Source organism: Balaenoptera borealis (assembly GCF_965194805.1).
Source record: "Balaenoptera borealis genome assembly, chromosome: 4".
NCBI lineage: Eukaryota > Metazoa > Chordata > Mammalia > Artiodactyla > Balaenopteridae > Balaenoptera > Balaenoptera borealis.
The window spans coordinates 17,235,007-17,253,812 of NC_138861.1; positions in this window are offsets into that span (position 1 = coordinate 17,235,007).

The following is an 18,806-nucleotide window of genomic DNA, read 5'->3' on the forward strand; positions in this document are numbered from 1 at the left end:
GACAAAAAAGGAAGGGGGGAAATAAAGAAAAAAATCTGGACACAAAAAATAATGAAAGTAAAAACAAAAATAAACAAATAGGACCTAATTAAACTTAAAAGCTTTTGCACAGCAAAGAAAACCACAAATGAGACGAAAAGACAACCCTCAGAAAGGGAGAAAATATTTGCAAATGAAGCAACTGACAAGGGATTAATCTCCAAAATATACAAACAGCTCATGCAGTTCAGTATCAAAAAAACAAACACTCCAATCAAAAAATGGGCAGAAGACCAAAAAGACATTTCTCCAAAGAAGACACAGATGGCCAAGAGGCACATAAAAAGATGCTCAACATCACTAATCATTAGAGAAATGCAGCAAATCAAAACTACAATGAGGTATCACCTCACACCAGTCGGAATGGCCATCATCGAAAAAAAATCTACAAACAATAAATGCTGCAGAGGGTGTGGAGAAAAGGGAACCCTCTTGCACTGGAGGTGGGAATGTAAATTGATACAGCCACTATGGAGAACAGTATGGAGGTTCCTTAAAAAACTAAAAATAGAATTACCATACGACACAGCAATCCCACTACTGGGCATATACCCTGAGAAAACCATAATTCAAAAAGAGTCATGTACCACAATGTTCATTGCAGCTCTATTTACAATAGCCAGGACATGGAAGCAACCTAAATGCCCACTGACAGATGAATGGATGAAGAAGATGCGGTACATATATACAGTGGAATATTACTCAGCCATGAAAAGGAATGAAACTGGGTCACTCATAGAGACGTGGATGGACCTAGAGTCTGTCATACAGAGTGAAGAAAGTCAGAAAGAGAAAAACAAATATCGTATATTAATGCATATATGTGGAATCTAGAAAAATGGTACAGATGAACCTATTTGCAGGGCAGGAATAGAGACGCAGACGTAGAGAATGGACATGTGGACATGGAGGGGGGAAGGGAGGGTGGGGTGAACTGGGAGATTGGGATTGACATATATACACTACCACATGTAAAATAGATAGCTAGTGGGAACCTGCTGCATAGCACAGGTGGCTCAGCTCGGTGCTCTGCTGTGACCTAGATGGGTGGGATGGGGGGTTGGGGGGAGGAGGGAGGCCCAAGAAGAAGGGGATATATGTATACATACAGCTGACTCACTTCGTTGTAAAGCAACTATACCTCAATTTAAAAATAAATAAATAAATAAAAATAAAAATAAAACAGAGGTCCAAATTTTGACCCAGTCGGAAAATTCGACCCAATTTTGCTAAAAAAATGTACAGCAAGAAGATAAAAGGGTGTTAAATGGCTTTTGCATCTGGCTAGTTTCCCTATCAGCTGGAACAACTGCACTCGACCAATCCTCAATCCCAATGGGTTTCACTTCTCAGCCAGACTAGAGGTACCTCATCTTCTTGTTACTTCAAAGGCTGCCTCCCATAGGTCCTAGCTGTTCAGTCTGCTTCCGAATGCAAGCCCTGTGTGGTCCTGCATGGCAAGCAATATCCCCCTCTCTCAGGGAGCAAGTACAAGTCACTAAAAAACTGGGCTTTCTTTTTTCCCCAAGGGAGGACAAAACATTTAAGTTACTAAAGCAAATATACAGAGTGATTCATTTAATATGTACATATTTACAAAAAAAGCACTTTCACGAGGAGGGGCGGCCGGGGCCGGCAGGTGGGCAGCGGCCTGGTGCCCACGGCAAATGTAGACAGTTGCGAGGGGAGAGTCTGTGCGAAGGCACTTGTCACAAGCTTCAATACTGCCACCGTCCCGGGGAGAACAGAGCAGTCAGGAAGGGCACTTCTGAAAGCACAGTTGAGAGATCTCTGGAGCGAGTGCTCTGGGCAGGAGCAAGTGAGGACGGCCGACTGGAGGGGACAGACTGGAGAGCTGGAGAGGGTCTGCCCACGGGCCTCGGGCCACGCCGACCGCCACGGGCCCCACCGACGACCTCAAGCCCCACTGCCACCGCAGATGCCACCGACAGCCACGGGCCACGCCGAACATCACAGGTCCCACTGAGAACCATGGGTCCCGCTGTCAGTCTTGGGTGGTCTCACAGACAGCCACAGACCAGGCTGTCTGCCATGGGTGGTCCCACCGACAGCCATGGGTCCCACTGGCTCTTTGGCCTGGAGCCACTGAGAACCCCAAGTGAGGAAGAAAGGAAGATTCTTTAAACAGTGCTGCTAATTTCACTGTCCCATGTTGGGTGCTGTATGTTTGGTCATTTCACACTACTGAGGGCAGAGATCCTTCCCTCAGCAACTGGGTGAATAAGAGGTGAAAACTAGGTATCTATTATCATCCATTTAAAAAATATGAAAAAGCTTTTCTTTAGCAGTCAATGTGTCATTCTTTTTCTTTTTGAAACTGTATTTCTACCATACTAGCCACACATCTGAAAAGATATTAGGAATAATATTTCATAAACTCTATACACAAAATCATTTACTTCTTGATATATTGCAAAATACTAAAGCCAAAAAAATCTCTTCACCTATAAATATATATTTTAAACACATATACATAGGTATTTTTCCATAAAGAACTTTAGTTTTATTTTATAAAAGGTATTAATGTTTTCTGTTCTTTTAATGTCCATGGGCTCAAACACAGAAAGTCATTACACAGCACACTATTATATAGGTACCAATCTGTATTTTATTCTAGGAATAGTACTGTTTTATAAATCTTTAGTATATGCAGAATTTATTTTAGTGTAATATGTAAAATTGAGACCTAAATTACTTTTCCAAATATAAAAACAATTTTTTAAACAACTCAATATTAATAATCTCTTGCCCCATTACTGCTCTGACAGACATTATTATATGGAAGTCTTCCTATTTATTTCCACCGATCTGTTTCTGCATCAGTTCCATGTCTTAATTTTCATAACTTTATATGTTTAAAATATAATAAAGTAAGCGAAGCACTTTACCCTTATATTGCAAAAACCTCCTTCCACACTCCAGTCTATTTTTTTAAACTTTAGGTGAAGTTTTTATACTTTTCTTTGTGTTGGCAATTCTTACTATGCCAATAATGATATCTTGTCTTTGTTATGTAATATCAATTTTTCAATAATACTTTTGCCTGATCCTATAATTTTTCTTCAAGGTCGATCATGTATATTCTATGAGAATATACTGATATCAATCACAGTGAAAATTAGGCAGCATTTTACTAAAGAAAATACAGCTAAAAATGAAAAAGAGAGTTCATCGCAATCATAATCTAAGGGTTACTGCAAAGAATGTGTATGAGGCTCCAGGTGAAACGTCTAGCATATCACAAATTAATGAAAGCCATAGGTCAAAAGTTGGTTGTTTTCATGTTCCCCTTAATTATACATAAATAGTGTCATTACTCAATTACAGAAGTGAATAATCTGATAGCTGGTATCCTGATTCACAATGCTCTGCTAGGAGCTAGAATTACTCTCCGGATCATCAATAAAAGCATTCTGATCATTCCGCTGGCATATGTGTCCTAGTGACAATCATTTCCTATCATTCTCCTCTACTCTAAAGCATTACGTAGGTACTAATTATTTATTCAAAACCCAGCACACTATCTACCATTGCAAAATCACCTAAAATCAATACCAGAAATGGAGACGTGTTGATCTGAGAACAAAGATTATTATGGGTGTTTGTACAGTAAGATGGGAGTAATACATTCCTGAGAATTCTTCAGTTCTGGCTGAGCAACATCTCACTTGTAGCAGTAATCCTCCCCCCTTACATGTGACACTGCTTTGCTGAAATCTCATCAGAAGACACATACTGGTTAACAGTTTGGATGAAGTCTTATAAAACTGCCATTTTCAGGTTGAAAATACTCAAATAGAAACAGATGCGTGTTTCCATTTAATATTTCAGCTGCTACTGAGCATGTGTTTAATAGAAACTCTAATCTGATAGAAACAAAGAGTAATTCAGGGAGAAAAGTCTCCCTATATTCTAAATTTAACTTTGAGAAACAACTGAAAAAATGGAAATCTAGGAGCTTTTAGATTTGCATTATCATAAACTATTACTGCATTCTATTTTCTTCTTTTTCAGAGGATATGTGAAGCTAATGTTGCTATTATCCTATATCTCCAAGGTGACCTATTTTTACTGATACTAGGCTCATCAGAAAAGAGTGCAAGTAGACAAAATAGTGTTTATTTACTCTGTCAAAAATTTAGTATCAAAAGGCATTTAAAATAATTTTACTTCCTTCACCACTTGTTAAATTTAATTTCACAATTACACAAATTAAAAAAAAAAAAGAGAACCAAATTGCACCTCAGGAAGTGAAAAACACATCTGTGCCCATTTTCTTAATTTTCTATTGTTAAATGATGCAAGTCACTTGACTACTAAGTAGTGCTTTAAAGAGTCACATTTGAGACAATTTCTGTTATATTTTTCCTTTCACAGTAATACCTCTGTTTTACTTAGTTTGCTTATAATTAAACAACAAATCTCCCGTACTTAATTACTTTTGTTTTGTGCTCAGATTCTGCCTCTTAAGTAATTGGGTAATCAGTGATCAAGTGTATCAGGCTTGTAGACTAGTTCGATGTTTATAAGGTATTTGTACCGCCTCATTTGGTGGGGTGGTCTGACTGAAGATAATATGGATGGTATTAGTTGAATGCAGCTCTGGAAGAATGCTTTCAATTTATTTTAAGGACTGCAACTCTTGCTCTTACCCACCTACCCACTGGAGGAAAGTACACACATTACATTTCAAAGCGTAGAAAGGGATCCATTTATAACTGAACAATACTTTTATGAAACATTTGAGATCCAGGTGTTCTGAGAGGCTTACATTTTTCAATCGTGGCTATGTAAAAGTATAACTGGAAGCCAGGAAAGACTACCCTTGTTTTTCAGATTGAGGATGGTTCACACCAGGATAATTACCATCGATAGATATAATCTGAGCTCTTGGCAGATGAAAAAAATCATTTAACTGAGCTTTCCTGTACCTATACTACAAGTACATTTTTGCTCCTACATTTTCAAACTACTTCTGTGTGATGTGAGAGTGAAATCTCTAATTTTTTTAAATAGCAGATATTTTTTAAATTAAAAAAAATGTAAGGAAAAGAAATGAAAAGCAGGAAGACGATGGCAAAAACTATACATCAGCATTCCGAATTCAGCTCACTAACCAAAAGTTGAGACAGGACATCTAAACTATGGGCCATCAGTGTTCTCTTAATACAGATGTTGCCTAAGTAAAGCTCTTGAGAGTTCCTTTGCTTTGTTTCTTAGAAGGTAAACAGCAGTATATTTATCTTTAGTGTAGAAATTCTGATGACATTTGTATTAGAACCTTTAAGTTCTTGGCTCAAGATTTGTCACCACTACTTTTCCCTATGAGACTGGATTAGCAATATCAGTGCTAGCAATACAGATGGACAAGCAAGCAAAACAAAATGTTTCTCCAATATCACAAGGTTTTCTTACCTAGTCACATAATGACCGAAAAATCACACCTCTCTAAAAAGTTCCAATTGAAAACCTCTTCAGGACACTGGATGCCGACTTATTAGTGCTTCTATTTACTTATTTTAATGTTATTCTCAAAGTATTTGTATTTTTAAATAAATCATTTTTTATTCTGTAAAAAAATCTTCAATCTGAGATTTTCAATTCCTTTCAATAGTCAAGTTAAAACACCCACACACCCACACACAAACCAGCAAGGCATTTAAATCCATTTTCTAATATTGCACCACATTCTATCAAGTACCACTAATTGCATTGGGAATGGAAATTAATTGAGAAGCCTTGGCTGTTTTTGCATAGCTGCTTGAATTTATACATTATCTTTGGAGTTCATTCTAAAAGAGCAGTTTTTTCACGCTGTGTTCACGTTTCATGACCTAATATGAACAAATGTATGTGTAATTTGCCAGCACGTCATCAGTGAAATGTTACGATTCAATGTAGCCGAAGTACATAAAAATGACAATATAGTTATTTCCCAATTATCCCACAGCAGCAGAGTAACCAGTGTTTCAATATAAAGTGTAATTGATTCCTAATTACTGTGCTTTCACAGGGAGGCCATAGTCCATAACTTCATTAAATAGTGAAAACAGAAGTAACTATTCATGAGGAAAGAATTAACATATACTATATGCTTATTTACTTTCTAATCTGTAAATGTTTCAGGTTCTGGTCTGTGGAAAGGCTGCTTGGTCAGCAATATGTCATTCAGATGTTCCTTGGGGAATAGGAAATTTGCCCAGTGATGTTCATTTGGGAGGGGGAAATAAAATATTGGCTTTTGATGTTTGACGTGCTCTAGAGGGGGGGGGCCCAGTTCTTGGACCATTTCCAATACAGGGGTATAGAAGAGCAAGTATCCAAGTCTATGAATTTAGGGCACATTAACCATTATATACACTAGCCTTGATAGGGCTCTCATGGAGGATGGAAGAGAAGAAATGATAAAGTGACAGAGCATAAGGGACTAGGAGCTATCTATTGTGTTGGCCAAAAAATTCATTTGGGTTATGAAAAGTCCGAACGAACTTTTGGGCCAACCCAATATGACTAATGGGAGAAATGAATGAAGAGTGTAGTTTCTAATCACAAATGCTACTCAAATATTTTCTGTTTTAGAGAGGTCCATGACATAAAGGGAGAGGCAACATATACCTGTGTATTATGAAGAAATGAGCAAACAAAATGGAATATAATGAGGCCTGCTACATGAAGGTACCAAATATTGAGTTTTAACAGTGCTGGAGTTGATTTTCCTACCTTTACGTCTCTCTATTATAGAGCTTTGTAAAGATGTTATTTTTGGTTACCTATAACTTGGCAAAAAAGGTTCAGATGATCTGCAGATGTTGGACTACAATGTAATCTAAACTATTTATGTTATGAACTATTTGAATAGTGATAGCAAAAAACACTCATTGGAAATCACTAGTATTTTAATTTTGGGCTGCCATAATTTTGGTGTACTCCCTGCAGTAAATTTGTCACATATGATAAATATGTCATCGACTAGAATGACTGTAATCATTCACTGGTAATTCTTTGAGTCTCAAGCCTGTGCACATCAGCTCACGTAAAACTGTACAAGGAAATATAATTGTATAATATAAATACTCAGTATAGCATGTGTCTGCTATACTGAACTAAATAACTGCTAGGCAGGACATGGGCTCATCTGCTAGTCTCATGTCCTTTCCATGGCATGATAATTTAGGAAATAAGCATTAGGAAGGCATAGTGGATACCTTTGGTGTCCCGTCTAATCTTCCTTTGGAGGCTGGTGTCCTAATCCCCCGGCTACTCGATGTATTAGCACATAAAGACGCAAGAGGGAGGGGATATGGAGATACATGTGTAGGTATAGCTGATTCACTTTGTTATACAGCAGAAACTAACACACCATTGTAAAGCAATTATATTCCAATAAAGATGTTAAAATAAATAAATAAAATTTAAAAAAAAACCCTCAGAGCAACCTACTTCTCTGGAGAATTCTACTTGGTCCCCTTACATGGGAGTCTATGCTTCTTCCTTTCTACCCAACAGATCCTAGACAAAGACTGAATCCTAGATCCACTGTCACATGTGTGAGTAACATTGTGCTTCAGAATAAAGCTAGTTTCCATCTAAGTTTTCATTATTCTTTAGCATTTTCCCCTGGCTATCTCAGCTCCTTCACTCCCCTTATCCTAAGGGTACTCCCCCAATAAATAACAGTACAAGAATCCCCATTTCAGATTATGAGACTGACGCACTGCCCACTGTACCAAGAGGCCGGGTAAGGATCCCCATTTCAGTCACTTCGTTGAGGAAATCCCACCAAAGAGTGGGCTTGGTTCTAGATTCAGGAGTGGTCCTAGGAAAAAAGTTCTAAGAATGACATCTGGAGCTGGGTTATTTATTGATTGTATGACCTTGAGAGTCCCATCACTATGGCAGGTAAACGACTGATGGACCCTGTCATACTATAGCTATAGTGAACTGAGGTGGCATATAGTTGGAATTGGTTACACTAGCTGGTGCAATGTCTCCAGCATTTGAAAGGTGTAACAGAAAAAGAAAATGTGAGAAATGTAGAATTGAATGCTTGTTCTTAAACACCACTGATATTTTGAAGAGAAAAAAAATGACAGGCTCACATCTATTATTCAATAACTTAAAGTAAGGTAGAGTTAAAAGGCCTTATTGATAGCATTTAAAGAGACTGTCATTGAAGTCCTAGGACAGAACCATTAAAGTTCAAGACCAGGATATAACTATAGCAGTGCAGAACTTCAGAAAAGCCTGTATGCTCAGCCTCAGCAAGTCTTCTACACCAGGCCAGGGTCTGGTGTAGAAGTAATAATAAAACCCAGAGATTTTAAAATGGGTACCTGTGTTGGTGTAGAGGTAATAATAAAACCCAGAGATTTTAAAATGGGTACCTGTGTTGGTGCATTTGAGAATCTTGAATCTTGAGGTTCTGCTTAACTCTCTCTCAAGGTCAACTCCCTTTTCTTAGCAGACAGATCCCCTTTTCTAGCTGCTTGCTTAAAACAATGTAAGAATTTTCAATAAGGCAAGAATGTACAAAACAATGCATGCCCTCTTCAAGATGTGCCCTCAACTGCCCTCTTGGCCAACAGACTATTTTTGTCTAGTTCTACTGAGATATAATTGATATAAAAATTGTGTAAGTTCAAGATGTGTAACTGGATGGTTTGATACACATATATGTTGCAAAATGATGACTGCAGTAAGGATAGCTAACACATCCATTACCTCACTAAATTATCATTTTGTGTGTGTGTTGCTGTGAGAACCTTTAAAATCTACTCTCTTAGTAACTTTTAAATATACAACACAGCATTGTTAATTACTGCCACTATACTGTATATTAGATCCCCAGAACTTATTCATCAAATAACTGGAAGTTTGTACCTTTTGACTAACATCTCCCCATTTCCCCATCCTTCAACCCCTGGCAACCACTATTCTATTCTCTATTTCTGTGAGTTCAGCTTTTTTATATTCCATTTATTACAAAGATCAAACACTGCATTTGTAGGGACATGGATGGACCTAGAGACTGTCATACAGAGTGAAGTTAAGTCAGAAGGAGACAAACAAATATTGTATATTAACGCATATATGTGGAATCTGAAAAATATTGGTATAGACGATCTTATTTACAAAGCAGAAATAGAAACACAGACGTAGAGAACAAAGATAGGGACACCAAGGGGGAAAGGGGGAGGGGGGTGGGTGGGATGAACTGGGAGATTGGGATTGACATATATACACTATTGATACTATGTATAAAATAGATAACTAATGAGAACCTACTGTATAGCACCGGGAACTCTACTCAGTGCTCTGTGGTGACCTAAATGAGAAGGAAATCCAAAAAAGAGGGGATATATATATACATATAGCTGATTGACTTTGCTGTATGGTATAAACTAGCACAATACTGTAAAACAACTATACTCCAATAAAAATTTAAAAAAAATAAAAATAAAAATAATTAGTGAAGGCAATGAGTAAAAAAAAAAAAAAAAAAACTCATAATTAGGGTAAAATCTCACTATAACTCAACCGGAAATTAGTGGACCTAATCAGGATGAAGAGGTTTTATATATTGAAGGAGCTGCAAGCTCTGGCTAATATGTGTCAGCAGGACATGGGAAGTAGGCCCGGAAGGGATCATGAGGGTGGCAGCAGGTGGGTAGAATATAAAGCTGGGTAAGAGAGAGTTTGTCTATATTGGGTACTCTCTGATAGCAAATAACTTAATACTCTCACAAGGGATGATCTGAATGCTTGGAAAAAGGGTCAGTTTTCATTAAATAAAAATGCCAGAGCTGCCTTGGTAATATACTGATAAATAAATAAAAAGGATAAGAAAGGTGGCATGCTACAATGGCTTTATTATATATGACCAGAGAAATCACTAATCATTAGCGAAATGCAAACCAAAATGACAGTGAGATACACAACATACCTGTTAGAATGGCTACTATCAAAAAGACGAGATAAATTCTGCTGAGGCTGTGGAGAAAGGGGAACACTTGTGTACTGCTGGCGAGAATGTAAATTGGTAAACTGGTACAGCTGCTATGGAAAACAGTAAGAAGTTTCCTCAAAAACATTAAAAGTAAGACTATCATATGATCCAGCAATCCCACTTGTGGGTATTTATCCAAAGGGAATGAAAACAGGATATCAAAGAGATATCTGCATTCTCATGCTCACTGTAGCATTATTCACAATAGCTAAGACATAGAAACAATCTAAAAGTCCATAGACAGATGACTGGATAAAGAAAATGTGAATATATGTGTATAGTATACGCATACACATAAACACACACACACACATATATATACATTGCTCAGTGATTAAAAAAAAGAAGGAAATCCTGCCATTTGCAACAAGACAACATGGTTGGACCTTGAGGGCATATGCCACGTGAAATAAGTGAAACAGGAAAAGACAAATGCTGCATGATATAATTTAGATGTGGAATCTAAAAACATCTAACTCATAGAAACAAAGAGTAGAATAGAATGGTGGTTGCCAGCAGCTGATGGGCGGGAAAATGGGGACATGTTGGTCAAAGGATACAAACTTGCAGTTATAAGATGAATACGGTGGAGGGATCTAAAGTACATAATGGTGACTATAGTAAAAAATACTATATTGTATATCTGAAAGTTGCTATGAGGGTAGAGCTTCAATGTTCTCAACATGACAACAACAAATGGTAATTATGTGAGGTGAAGGATGTGTTAACTGACCTTATTTGGTACTCATTTCACTATATATGTGTATCAAATCATCACTTTGTATACCTTAAATATTCACAGTGTCATACGTCAATCTATCTCAATAAAGCTGGAAAAAAAACAGAAAACTAAAAAGTTAACTATATTCCTTAAGAGAGAGATCCTCTTGCCTCCAAGTATTTTAATTATTTATGTCATATTTACCATTGTTTATCTGCCTTCTGAAAGATTTCTTAATATTCAGATTACCTACTTAATCTTTTGTCCCATGTAGTCTATTATCCAGTCTGTTCATTTAATCTTTTAAATAATTTTTAACATTTTTAAAAATTCTGGAGGGGAGTCAAGGTGGCAGAGGAGTAGGAGGACATGGAGTTCATCTCTCCCCATACACACATCAAGAATACATCTACAAATGGAACAATTCTCACAGAGCACATGCTGAACACTAACAGAGGACACCAGACACCTAAAAGGACAAGAAAGACCCCCCCACGTAACTGGGCAGGATGAAAGAAAGAAAAAGGGAAAAGGAAGAGGAGAAAGTGGGACAGGACCTGAGCCCCTGGGGGTGGGGGAGCTAAAGGAGAGGAGAGGTTCCCGCATCTGCGGAAGCCCCCTCATAGGCAGGGAGATCAGCTGGGACACAAGGAGCGCTTCAGGGGCTCAGAGGAGAGCACAGCAACCAGCGGCAGGCAGGACAGCGTGAGATCTACACAGATGGTCCACGCCACAGACCTGCGCACCCCAGCATGACACTTGTGTCCGCTGGTGCGCACAGGGGCTGGGTGCTGGAATGTGGGGTTTGGAGAGCAGACCAGGGAGGGGACTGCTGTTGGCTGTGAGGAGACAGCCTGAGGGGATGGAAGGCAGGAGCTCTGCAACGAGGAATGCTTGTGGAGGAAGCCCAGAACACCATTGAAGAAAATCGCCATCGCTGAGTGACGCGCAAAAGGCGGGGCTCTCCTCATGCAACAGCCCCCGCCTCCCTAGGCACTAGAGAGGGCTCCCCCTTGAGCGGGCTTGCGTGCCCCTGGCTGCTACCTCTCTGCCCCTCGCTGCCTAGGTGGCCTGCTTGCCCAGATCTCCACCTCTGCCCCTTCCCGCCTGACGGGCTGGCACATCCCAATGATCGTCACACCGGTGCCCTCCTGCCTGGGTGGCCCAGTCGCCCTGATCACCGCCTTGGCCCCCTTCCACCTGGGCGGGCTTGTGCACCCCAACTGCCCTCCAGCCCCTTCCCACATGGGTGGGCTCGTGTGCTCCGGAAGCCTCAGGAGCAGATGTCAGTGGGCAGCCCACAAGCAGAGGTGGGCCTGAAACCACAGCTGAGCCCCCGGGGCCGTGTGACTAAGGAAGAAGAGCTGAAATCTCTCCTTGTGGCTGCACAAACCACCGATTTACACTTCCACTGACGGCTTTGTAAATTCAGTGCCTGCAGAATATCTGCATGGATAACAAGTGCTTCCGTCGCTGAGATGGGTCTGGCTTTAGCAGCTGTGGGCTTTGTGGGCACGTACACATGGGGGTTGGGCCAGGCCAGAGTCTGAGCTGCCTCCATAGCTCCCACAGCAGGTCCACGTGCATGACTACCACAGTCCTGGGACCTGACTTCAGCGGGTCTGTGTTGGTGGCCTACGGAAAACAATGCCTGAGAGACACCAGGGCCAATTGCTGGCATACCTATGGTTAAGGTTGGACAGAGAACAGTGCCAACAACAGTGTACTTCATGAGCCCACACAGCGAGGGAAAGGTAACACATCAGTGCACACAGACACATGAACAGCTCCAGAGGAGGAATATTCAGTAGCTTCTCTCCCACTGGGAGTGCTCCAATCCTACCTACCCCACACCTCAGATCAGAAACACAGCTCAGAAACAGATCTGGGGGCATCTGTTCCAACAACTAGACAGCAGACCCCACCCCTGACAGGGCTGTGACAACCAAAGAGCAAAGGGGAGGCCCCACTCAATATCCAGGGCAGGCTCTGGTCACCAAAACACCAGTCAACCCCCTATCAAGGGGGTAACGGCCAGCATACACTGAGGAAAGAGGTGGCAATCATCCATATTAAAACTGCCCTTGCACCAAAAAAAATAAAAAAAAATTAAACCCACAGGGATATTCCCATATCAAAATAGCCCTCCAAGAGAGTCTGAGGGTCTGACATCGGGAGCAAGAACCCCCAGAGCACTTAGCTTTGAAGGCCAGGGGAATTTGAGTGCAGGAACTACATGGGGCTGGGGGAAACAGAGACTCCACTCTTGGAGGGTTGGCTATAGCTCACTGTGGGGACAAGAACACTGGTAGGGTAGGCCCCAGGGAATATTATTTGGTGTGAGCTCTCCCAGAGGCCCCATTTCAGCACCAAGACCTAACCCCACCAGACAGTGTGCAGGTTCCAGTGCTGGAACACCTCAGGCTACAACAAGCAAGACAGGAACACAGCCGCACCCATCAGCAGACAGCCTGCTTAGAGTCGTACTAAGCTCACAGACACCCAAAAACACACCCCTTGACACCGCCCTGCCCACCAGAGGGACAAGACCTAGCTCCAGCCACCAGAGGGTAGGCACCAGTCCCTCCCACCAGGAAACCTGCACAAGCCCCTGGACCAACCTCAACCAAAAAGGGACAGACACCAGAAGCAAGAGGAACAATGATCCTGCAGCCTGTGGAATGGAGACCACAGACATGGTAACTTAGACAGAATGAGATGACAGAGAAATATGTTGCAGACGAAGGAGCAAGATAAAAACCTGCAAGAACAATTAAATGAAGAGGAGACAGGCAATCTACCTGAAAAAGAATTCACAGTAAAGATAGTTAAGATGATCCAAAATCTTGGAAAAAAGAATGGAGGTATAGACTGAGAAGATACAAGAAAGTTTTAGAGAGATGGAAGATATATAAAACAAACAGAGATGAATGACACAATAACTGAATGAAAAATACACTAGAAGGAATCAATAGGAGAATAACTGAGGCAGAAGAATGAATAAGTGGGGTGGAAGACAGAGTGGTGGAAATCACTGCCAAAGAATAGAATAAAAAAAGAAAAAAGAATGGAAGGAAATGAGGACAATCTCAGATACTTCTGGAACAGCATTAAACATACCAACATTCAAATTATAGGGGTCCCAGAAGACAAAGAGAAAGAGAAAGGGCCTGAGAAAATATTTGAAGCAATTACAGTCGAAAACTTTCCTAACATGGGAAAAGAAATAGTCACCCAAGTCCAGGAAGCACATAGAGTCTCATACAGGATAAACCAAAGGAGGAACATGCCAAGACACATATTAAAGTAACAAAATTTAAATACAAAGAAAAAATATTAAAAGCAACAAGAGAAAAGCAACAAATAAGATACAAGGAAATCCCCATAAGGTTATCAGCTAATTTTTCAGCAGAAACTCTGAAGGCCAGAAGGGAGTGGCATGCTGTATTTAAAGTGATGAAAGGGAAAACCTGCAACTAAGAATGCTCTATCCAGCAAGGTTCTCATTCAGATTCAATGGAGAAATCAAAAGTTTTACAGACAATCGAAAGCTAAGAGAATTCAGCACCACCAAACCAGCTCGGAAGCAAATGTTAAAGGAACTTCTCTAGGCAGGAAACACAAGAGAAGGAAAAGACCTACAAAAACACCCCCAAAACAATTAAGAAAATGGTAATAGGAACATACATTAAAAGGATCATACACCATGATCAAGTGGGATTTATCCCAGGGATGCAAGGATTCTTGAATATACACAAATCAGTCGATGTGATACACCACATTAACAAACTATAATAAATAATAAAAAACATATGATCATCTCACTAGATGAAGAAAAAGCTTATAAAAAAATTCAACACCATTTTATGATAAAAAGACTCCAGAAAGTGGGCATAGAGGGAAACTACCTCATCATAATACAGGCCATATATGGCAAACCCATAGCAAACATCATTCTCAATGGTGAAAAGCTGAAAGCATTTCATCTAAGATCAGGAACAAGACAAGGATGACCAGTCTCGCCACCTTCATTCAACATAGTTTTGGAAGTCCTAGTTACGGCAATCAGAGAAGAAAAAGAAATAAAAGGAATCCAAATTGGAAAAGAAGATGTAAAACTGTCACTGTTTGAAGATGACAGGATACTATACATAGAAAATCCTAAAGATGCTACCAGAAACCTACTAAAGCTCATAAATGAATTTGATAAAGCTGCAGGATACAAAATTAATATAGAAACTCTCTTGCATTCTTATATTCCAATAACAAAAGATCAGAAAGAAAAATTAAGGAAACAATCCCATCTACCAACACATCAAAAATAATAAAATACCTAGGAATAAACCTACTTAAGGAGACAAAAGACCTGTACTCAGAAAACTATAAGATACTGATGAAAGAAATCAAAGATGACAGAAACATATGGAGAGATATACCATGTTCTTGGATTGGAAGAATCAGTATTGTCAAAATGACTGTACTACCCAAAGAAATCTACAGATTCAATGCAATCCCTATCAAATTGCCAATGGCATTTTCCACAGAATTAGAACAAAAAATTTTACAATTTGTATGGAAACACAAAAGACCCTGAATAGCCAAAGCAATCCTGAGAAAGAAAACAGAGATGTAGGAATCAGGCTCCATGACTTCAGACTTTACTACAAAACTACAGTCAACAAAACAGTATGGTAATGGCACAAAAACAGAAATATAGATCAATGAAATAGGATAGGAAGTCCAGAGATAAAGCCACGCACCTACTGTCACCTAATATATGTTAAAGGAGGCAAGAATATACAATGGAGAAAAGACAGTCACTTCAATAAGTGGTGTTGGGAAAACTGGACAGCTACATGTAAAAGAATGAAATTAGAACACTCACTAAAACCATACACAAAAATAAACTAAAAATGGATTAAAGACCTAAGTGTAAGGCCAGATAGCATAAAACTCATAGAGGAAAAATAGGCAGAACACTCTCTGACATAAATTGCAGCAAGATCTTTTTTGCTCCACTTCCTAGTAATGAAAATAAAAACAAAAATTCAAAAATGGGACCTAATTAAACTTAAAAGCTTTTGCTCAGCAAAGGATACCATAAACAAAATGAAAAGACAACCCACAGAATGGGAGAAAATATTTGCAAATGAAGTGACCAACAGGGGTTAATCTCCAAAATATGCAAACAGCTCATGCAGGTCAATATCAAAAAAACACAAATAACACAATCAAAAAATGTGCAGATCTAAATAGACATTTCTCCAAAGAAGACATAGAGATGGCCAAAAAGCACATGAAAAGATGCTCAACATCACTAATTATTTGAGAAATGCAAATCAAAAGTACCATGAGGTATCACATCACACCGGTCAGAATGGACATCATCAAAAAACCTACAAACAATAGATGCTGGAGAGGGTGTGGAGAAAAGGGACCCCTCCTACAGTGCTGGTGGAAACCGAAATTCGTACAGCCACTATGGAGAACAGCATGGATGTTCCTTAAAAAACTAAAAATAGAGCTACCATATGATCCAGCAATCCCACTCCTGGGCATATATCCGGAGTAAACTATAACTCTAAAAGACACATGCACCCCAGTGTTCACTGCAGCACTATTTACAATAGCCAGGGCATGGAAGCAACCTAAATGTCCATCAAGAGAAGAATGGATAAAGAAGATGTGGTGCATATATACAGTGGAATATTACTCAGCCATAAAAAAGAATGAAATAATGCCATTTCAGCAACATGGGTGGACCTAGAGCTTGTCATTCTGAGTGAAGTCAGATAGAGAAAGACAAATATCATATGAAATTGCTTATATGTGGAATCTTAAAAAAAATGGTGGAAATGAACTTATTTACAAAACAGTAATAGAGTCACAGATTTAGGAAACAAACTTATGGTTACCAGAGGGGAAAGGGGGGGAGGGATAAATTGGGAGATTGGGATTGACATATACACACTACTCTATAACTAATAAGGACCTACTGTATAGCACAGGGAACTCTACTCAATACTCTGTAATGACCTATATGGGAATAGAATCTAAAAAAGAGTGGATTTATGTATACATATAACAGATTCACTCTGCTATACTCCTGAAACTAATGCAACATTGTAAATCAACTAAATTTAAGATAATAATAATAATTCCTATAAGCTCTTTAGTCTATCATTGCTCTTTCATAACAGCTGGTTATTTTCTCTGGTTATTTTCTTAGAGATACAATGTCTTCTTGCATTTCTCTAGGGGTATTAATTTGAATTTTTAATGTCCTCTTTTAGTGTCTGAATTATATCTGCTTCTTTCAGTGTCATTTGTTCCATGTCCTCATTTTGGTCTATATATTTCCTGCTCATAGTTACTCTCAAATTTTTGATGATTCTTAGTTCATATTCATGAATGAAAGACTAGATTATGTGAATTGTCTCTACAGTTGTCAGAATATATTTCGCAAAATGGTCTCTCCCTTGAATGAAACAACTGACAACTCACATTAAGTAAGTAGAAGAGATCTGTCAACAGGCTAGCATCCCTAAAGGGGACCCAGACAGTGTACAGGTAGGCATTCTAGTGTCCTTCTCAATCTCTTTAGAAGAGCATTATTATGAAATTGGATTAATGCGGTGAAAGTTACATCTGGGCTGAGGTGTCTTTTTTTGTTTTTTGGGTTTTTTTGACTCACATTTTAATATAGAAGCATTTCAAGCTTAAATAGTTCTTTAATTCAGTGCTTTAAACCTTTAAATCCACACAAGTATCTTAGGAAGGCTTACTGCCAGCAATTTTATATACATGGGAGTGGTGAAAGAATGTGATTAGTCCAAGTATTCAAACTGTGTTTCTTTAAATACTCAGATGACCATCCTGAAGCCATTTCCTATTCTATAATTTTTTTTAAGTTTGAATTTAAAACCAATCTCAACTTTCTTTAAGAGGAGCTTACGCAGCTCTGGTGGTCGGGTTCTGGTTTTCTCGTATCTATTTGACATCTCAAGAAATCTTGTCCTCTTTGACTCAGATCTTCCAAAATTTCTCAACATTTTAATTTCTTAACAACTCTTTACTTTTAATGAGCAGGGCCTTGTGTTCACTATTTTTATTCTGTTTTCTGCCTTTTTCTATATGTGTTGAGTCCAACACCTTGAATCAGAATTCAAATGGCTGGTTTGTTTATTATAACTTTCAGGGCTGACTTTAAATAAACTGAATGAGTCCACTTAACAATTAGAGGTTGCAAAGATCTATAATTTATATTGTAGATAAAATACCAGCAATAAAATTGAAATTTCCTATGCTATTTTAAGTGAATATCTATAAAAGATATGAATTGAGATCATTATTTTAGAGTATAATTGAAACCTGTATTACAGAAGAATTGGAAAAATACATTTTTCCAGATACTCAAACTATAAAATGGTTCAAAACCTCTTTATCTTTTCCTAGTTCCAAAAATTGATGACTTACTGATTGTGCTTTAATTATTAAGGAAAAAGATGTTATTAGATACTATTTATGAATTTCCGTTATTTGTTTTTAAAGCTTCTGGGATTTTTTAGTTAAAAAATATCATAAGATTGTGTGGTGAGATGTTAAAGAAAAATATATGAGTTTCCAGGAACATTTTTCTCTCAATCAAGATTTTTTTGCTACTATAAAACCAAGTCAAAACCAAAAAGATACTAAAATGTAAGCTGCTTTAAATTGGCAACTCTCACCCCACACCATAAAGTTCAAATTGCTTTAGCCCTCATCAAATTCTTGTGATTCTTAATAATTTTGTAACTAAAGACTACAAATTTGAGATTATAGTGTGTGTGTATATGTATTCTCACAAAAAATATAATTTTGTATGTTTTATGTATTAGTACGCTATTTACAATTTCCTTTTAAAGCTGGAAAGTTGGTGATAATAATTAGTTCTTCTCATTATCCCTTTATAAACAGTAAATCAATCTGATGTTTTGAAATATTCTGTTGGCTACTCAAGAAGTTAGTTACAGTTGTCCC